Consider the following 7,453-nt stretch of genomic DNA (forward strand, 5'->3'; position numbering starts at 1 on the left):
ATACACGAACTCCAGCATGTGAACACTAATCTCTCTCTTTTTTTTTTTTTTTTGTTCTTAATATTTATTTCTGAGACAGTGTTTCACTCTTGTTGCTCAGGATGGAGTGCAGTGATGTGGTCTTGGCTCACTGCAACCTCTGCCTCCTGAGTTCAAGCAATTCTCCTGCCTCAGCTTCTTGAGTAGCTGGGATTACAGGCATGTACCACCACACCCAGCTAATTTTGCATTTTTAGTAAGACAGCATTTCTCCATGTTGGTCAGGCTGGTCTCGAACTCCCGACCTCAGGTGATCTGCCCACCTCAGCCTTCCAAAGTGCTGGGATTACAGGCATGAGCCTCTGCACCCAGCATCTGCGCTATTAATATTTAATCTGTTCTTTTTTCTTTTCTTTTCTTTCTTTCTTGAGATGGGGTCTTGCTGTGTTGCCCAGCCTGGTCCCAGGCTCAAGTGATCCTCCCACCTCACTCGGCCATGAACACTAATCTCTATTGGATAGATGTTAAATATTTTTGGTTAATATGTAATAGGAAAACAATGAAAACAAAGGCATCTTTTTCTAGGAGACACGTTATTGTTTAAACATAGACTTCTACAGAGGCAAAAATTATAAACAAGATCTTTCACAGCAAAGACGTTAGAAAACCTGGGTGCACTAAGACCTCGCTCCTGGAAATGATTCTTGAGAAACTGAGTTCAGTCTGGAGGCGCTGAGTCATATGAGAGTGTTGCCATCTGTCGGAGACATTTGAACCACAGCAACTCCATCTTGAATAGAGGCTGGGTAAAAGGCTGAGACCTACTGGGCTGCATTCCAGAGAGCTAAGACATTCGGAGTCACAGGATGAGATAGGAGGTCAGCACAAGATATGGGTCAGACAGACCTTGCTGATGAAACAGGCTTTAGTAAAGAAGCCGGCTAAAACCCCCCAAAACCAAGATGGGCGCGAGCATGACCTCTGGCCCCTTCACTGCCACACTCCCACCGGTGCCATGATAGTTTACAAATGCCATGGCGACATCAGGAAATTACCCTATATGGTCTAAAAAAAGGGAGGGATGAATAATCCAGACCTTATTTAGAATATCATCAAGAAATAACCAGAAAAATGGAAGAGCAGCCAGCGCAGTGGCTCACGCCTGTAATCCCAACACTTAGGGAGGCTAAGGCGAGTGGATCACCTGAGGTCAGGAGTTTGAGACCAGCCTGGCCTACATGATGAAACTTCATCTCTACAAAAATGCAAAAATTAGCCAGGCATGGTGGCGCGTGCCTGTAGTCCCAGCTACTTGGGAGGCTGAGGCAGGAGAATCACTTGAACCCAGGAGGCGGAGGTTGCAGTGAGCCGAGATAGCGCCACTGCACTCAGCCTGGTGACAGAATGAGACTCCATCTTAAAAAAAAAAAAAGTGGGCAACTGGCAGTCCTCAGGGCTGCTCTGTCTGCGGAGAAGCCATTCTCAGTTCTTTCATTTTCCAAATAAACTTGCTTTCACTTTACGGACTTGCCCTGAATTCTTTCTTGTGTAAGATCCAACCTCTCCTGGGGTCTGAGCCCAGACCTGTTCTCTGTAACACATCCATCCCCCATCCCAGGGGTCGGCAGAGAGTAGAGAGCAACTCCCATGCAGAGCCCTGGAGAGGAGCCTGGCCTCGTCAGCCTGGAGGTCAAAGTCGAGGTCACAAGAGCGGGCCAACGCCAGCAGGTGGGTAAGTGTCCACACAGAGTAGAAGCCCTGTGTGTGAGTCCAGACCCCAGCTCCCCCTGCAAAGTAACCGCACTGTGAGGTGGTCGCGTGGTGGAGACCGCGGACCCGCAAAGCCCAGTGCAGGACCTGGGCAGGCGGGCACCGTCAGCTGTTGTCCACACTTTGCACCCTCAGCGAGTGTCAGAGTCTGAGGGGCTCCAAGGTCCTGGCTGAGTGGGGAGCAGAGACAGAAAGAGACCAAGTGGAAGCTGTTGAGCCCGAGACCCCCTCTTGGGCACCCCCAGCCGCTCTGAGCAAGCGGGCTGTGCTACCCCACCCTTCTGGCCTCCAGCCTTTGCTCAGGGCCTGGGTCTGAGGCTCACCTACCAGTCCCCACCCCCTCTGGTGTCTTTCATAGGGTCACGACACCCCACATGCCCCGCTCCGTGCACCCAAGCCCCACTCAGTGTCTACCACCTGGAGGCCCTCGTGATGCAGGGGCCTGCCAAGGAGACCTCAGCGTCCCCCTGCTTAGAAATGCAGCAGTAATCAGAGCACCTCCTGGGCCACACCCTATCTGCAAGCAAGGGCAGCCGTCTGTGCTCCTGTTTCCAAACTGAAGGCCCATCCATGGGTCCCTTAAATTCACTAAAGCCTCCTCATAAAGGCGGAAGCCACTGCCCCGAGCAGGCTCCTGCCACAGGGAAGGAGACAGGCCCACGTCAACTTGCCAGCGAGGTATTTCCCTCTTAGAAAACACGGGGTAATGCCATCTGTCAAAGGAAGGCCTCACTTCCTCCCAGACACCCGCACACCGCCACTCACGCCACGTGCACACGAGAAAGCAAACACTTTAGTTTTCTCTTTTACACAAATATTTTTTCGAATTGTGCTCTGGAGTTAAAAAACAAAACAAAACATACACACGGTTTCTAAAAATTCATGGCCAGGCACGGTGGTTCATGCCTGTCATCTCAGCCCTTGGGAAGGCCGCGTTAGGCGGATCACCTGAGGTCGGGAATTCAAGGCCAGCCTGGCCAACATGGTGAAACCCCATCTCAACTAAAAGTGCAAAATCAGCCAGGCATGGCGGCAGGCCCCTGAGGTCCCAGCTACTCAGGAGGCTGAGGCAGATGAATGGCTTGAACCCAGGAGGCTGAGGTTGCAATGAGCCGAGATCACGCCACTGCACCCCAGCCTGGCCAACAAGCAAGACTCCATCTCAAAAAAAGAACAAAAATTCACCTGTTCAAACTTGGAGTTTATTTGTTTTGAGACAGGGTCTCGTTCTGTCACTCAGGCTATGTTGCAATGGTGTGATCTCGGCTCACTGAAGCCTCGAGCTCCTGGGCTCAAGTGATCCTCCTGCCTCAGCCTCCCCAGTAGCTGAGACTACAGTCGTGAGCCATCATGCTCGGCTACATTTTCTTTTTTTCAGTAGAGACAGGGTCTCACCATGTTGCCAGGCTGCTCTTGAACTCCTGGGCGTAAGTAATCCTCCCACTTTGGCGTCCCAATGGATTTGTTTTGTTTTGTTTTTGAGACAGTTTCGTTCTTGTCCCCCAGGCTGGAGTGCAATGGCATATCTCAGCTCACTACAGCCTCCACCTCCCAGATTGGAGCAATTCTCCTGCCTCTGCCTCCTGAGGAGCTAAGATTACAGGAGTGTGTCATCACCCCGGTCAATATTGTGTTTTTAGTAGAGGCGGGGTTTCACCATGTTGGCCAGGCTGGTCTCCAACTCCTGACCTCAGGTGATCCACCCATCTCAGCCTCCCAAAGTGCTGGGATTACAGACATGAGCCACTGTGCCTGACAGACTTGGGTTTTTTATTTGTTTTTGAGACAGAGTTTCACTCTTGTCGCCCATGCTGGAGTGCAGTGGCATGATCTTGACTCACTGCAACCACTGCCTCCCAGGTTGAAGCAATTCTCCTGCCTCAGCTTCCCAAGTAAGCTGGGATTACAGGCGCCTGCCATCACACCTGGCTAATTTTTGTATTTTTAGTAGAGACAGGGTTTCACCATGTTGGCCAGGCTGGTCTCGAACTCCTGACCTCAGGTGATCTGCCCGCCTGGGCCTCCCAAAGTGCTGGGATTACAGGCGTGAGCCACCGTGCCTGGCGATTTGGTATTTTAAATGCACACGGGATAACCCAACATCTCACAGATCCAATATACCACCCGATTCCTGAGAAACAGGGAAATGAGAGGCTCAAGTACTGTTGTTGGTGGGGCCAAGAAGTCTCCAGAAAAAGCCCAGCGATGTAGCATGAAAGGGAGTTTCCTCAGAAGGCTACTCAGTGCCTTCGGCAGGGCAATGTCGGCACAGACGTAGATCACACGTGATTTGACTGGGAATAAACTATTTCAAGGAGCCATTTCTGCAGAAACAGGTCCCACAGAGCTGAGCAGTCAAGATGTGTGACTTTGCTGAGGACCAGCCGCAGTGTTCAAGGAGGCCTTCCGGCTGGGAGACTGAACAGGTGATGGCAAGGCCCTTACACCCCGTGTGGGGGACGTGATGAGGGCCCTGGGCCAGAGCCCCCTGACGCAGGAGCGGCCACGAGCAAACCTGTCAAACCAACTCCGAACTGGGAAGGAAGTGGCTTTTCATTCAGCCAGGAGTCGGCTGACTCACATCTCAAGAACCGAGCTCCCCAGCTAGAGAATCCCGGCCTTTTAAAGGCTCACAATCAGAGGGTACACGTGAGAGGGTCATGATTGACGAGGCAAGCAAGTGGCAGGTGACTTAGGTGGGGTCTAATCGTGATTAAGCAAGAACAATGCCTTCCGGGGAAGAGTCCTCCATGCCACGCCTGTGATCCACCGACAAGATAGGAACTGGGGCACGGGCAGAGCCGGGTGCGGGTTGGTCTTTAACCTTCAGGTCTGGCTAGTGGCCCCGGTTTTATCTCCTCCACTGACCTCTGCCTTTTACTTCTCCTTTTGAAATGCAAGGCTAAGGGGAAGTGGTTTTAGAAGCTTAAGAGAAAGGGGTCTCCTTCCTCATCAGCAACGCAAGGCACCCGATGTCCTGGGGAACCCTGAGAGCGAAGAGATGCACGTGAAGGTGCTGGGCCGTGAGCACTCCCTGCCCAAGCTGCAGACGGTGCCAAGGACCGGGGTGCCTGTGAGGATTATGCTGAAGGACTTCAGGAGTTTGACAAGGGAGGAAATGGCGCCATCCTGGGCACTGAAATCCAGCATGTTCCTGTCACACTGGGTGAGAAGATGGTAGAGTAGGAAAGAGAGATGCTGGTGGCGGGCGTAAGGGCAGATGAGGACAGCATGACTGTGTCGACCCTGAAGCGCTCTTCTGCCTGGGGCTGAGTGGCTGAGGGCCTTCCCAGCTACCCCCGAGCCCTGGCCGTTCCCTGGGTAACATCTGTGTCCAGCCTGAGGCTCCCCAGGGCCTCTGATCACAGGACCTTTCCCGTCTTGTCTCTCTAGGATGATGTTTGCCGACAGCAGTCATCAAATAAACTTGCTCTCTGTGCACCGGGCCCCCCCCAAAAAAACACTTCAAAGCTGGACACAGTGGCTCACACCTGTAATCCCAGCACTTTGGGAGGCTGAAGCGGGCAGATCATTTGAGGTCAGGAGTTCAAGACCAGCCTGGTCAACATGGTGAAACCCCATCTCTACAAAAACACATTAGCTGGGCATGGTGGCGGGTGCCTGAAATCCCAGCTATTCAGGAAGCTGAGGTGGAAGAATTGCTTGAACTGGGAGGCAGAGGTTGCAGCGAGATGAGATCACACCACTGCACTCCAACCTGGGCCACAAAGCGCGACTCCGTCTCAAAAAAAAAAAAAAAAAAAAAATGCAAAACTCCAAATAACAGAAGAGATACTTCTGGGAGAAAGAGAATGTTAGATGGGGACACTCAGACCACGCCCCTCCTGCCTGGGGCCCACACAGGCCGGTAAACAAAAGCCAGCGTCACTTCTTGGAAAACACTAGAAGAGGAATGTCAGGGCCTTTCCCTCGCTTTCAGTTCTCATCTGGTTAATTTCCTAATGTCCCTGGTGTTGCCATTACACTAAAAATAAGCCCCTCCTTCAGTGTTGGGACAGGTCACAGACTGAACCCAGTCTCGTAAAATTTATGTTTTTGTTCCTCTTTTCCACCAGGGCTGGGAGGGCGCGGTCTCCGGTGCCCACCCTCTGAGCGCAGTGCAGCGAGGGGTGGGAGGCATGGGTTCTCCTGCCACCACGGCCCCCTCTGCCTCTGGACACAGCCCTGTGGGGAGGGGTAGCCAGGCTGGAGGAGGAGTCTGTGTGCTTGCCGTCACTGTGGGGGTTCTGCTGGTGGCAGATTGTTTTGTTCAGAGCCTCTGCTTTCTGCATGGTCAAAGGTGGTGGCGGGCACTGCCTGGCTGGTCTCATAGGTCTCTGCCAGGATCAGGTGAATTTGAACTGGGGAAAGCCACTGACAAGTTTCTCTGAAGTTCTGTCCCTGAGTCTCCCCTCTACATATCTACCTCCTTGGAGGCCTTTCCTCAACAGGGCTGTACCTGGCAACCCCACCCAGGCCCTGTCACAGGAGGCCTGCCCTGCCGTGGCCCTGCTGTGCACCCAGCCTGAGAAGCACCTGTCTCCCGGAAGGCTCCACGGCAGGGAGCAGCTCCTGACAGCAGGGAGACCGCGGCCCCGTGCCTGTGCGGTGGCCTCTGGCAGTGGGGGCCACAGGGACAAGGGCTTTCTCAGCCTTGTTAACGTGCTGGACTTGTTTCCTGGGCTGCTGTGCACAGCACACAGGCTGCAGCGCCTCGGCCACACACGGATCCTCTCACATCCTGGGGCTGGATGTCCAAGATCAAGGCGCTGGCAGGACTGGTTCCACGGAGGGCTCTCCTTGGCATGTAGCTACCGCCTCCTCCCTGTGTCCTCACAGGGCCGTCCCTCTGCGTGTGTCTGTGTTTCCATCTGCTCTTCTTACGAGGACACCGGTCAGATGGGGTCAGGGCCCACCCTAGTGACCTCAAGTTACTCAGTCACCTCTGTGAGGACCTCCTCTCCAACGCAGTCCCCTTCTGCAGTGCGGGGGGTTGGGGCTTCAACACGTCAATCTGGGGGTGGCATGCCCACGCAAACGCTCAGCCCGTAACAAGTGCAGTCTCTTTCTTTCCCTCTCTCTTTCTGCAGCACACTTGAGTGACTTATGTAACGCTGAAAGGCACACTACAGTAACATACTCGTTACAGATGCAAAGCTGCCGGGCCGCCAGGAGGAAGGCCCGCACCTGGAGCCTCCTGGTGTGCGTGCAGCGGTTCAGGTGCTGACTGGCCAGATGGAGGAGGGACATGGCTCTCTCACTTCTCTTTTGGTTGCAGCTGGGACTCACAGTTTCCTGCCACCTCTTGAGAAGGGGATTTGGAATCTGGTAGGGAAGAGAAGACATTGTGACGTGCAGGAGTGTTTCTCTGGGCGGTTCATAGAATCCCCTTCAGGAGGATGTGCCCCACCCCTTCACCAACCCTGCCAATCAGAATCAGGGGGAAGCACCAGCATCATCACCGCGGTTGTCATGACAACAGCCCCCGCTCATCGCATGCTGTACCTGTGCAGCAGAAGCACCTTCCCGGACGAACTTGCCTGAGGCCACACAGCCACAGGGAGTGAAAGCTCAGTCCCTTTAGCTGGAGAGCTTCTTGGCACAACCCCTCACAAATAACTGGAACCACATAGGAGGGGCAGGCCAGGCGTGGTGGCTCACACCTGTGATCCCAGCACTCTGGGAGGCAGAGGAAACCAGCCTG

This window comes from Sapajus apella, unplaced genomic scaffold (genome assembly GCF_009761245.1).
Source record: "Sapajus apella isolate SASKATOON/1434 unplaced genomic scaffold, GSC_monkey_1.0 scaffold8, whole genome shotgun sequence".
In the NCBI taxonomy this organism is placed as follows: domain Eukaryota; kingdom Metazoa; phylum Chordata; class Mammalia; order Primates; family Cebidae; genus Sapajus; species Sapajus apella.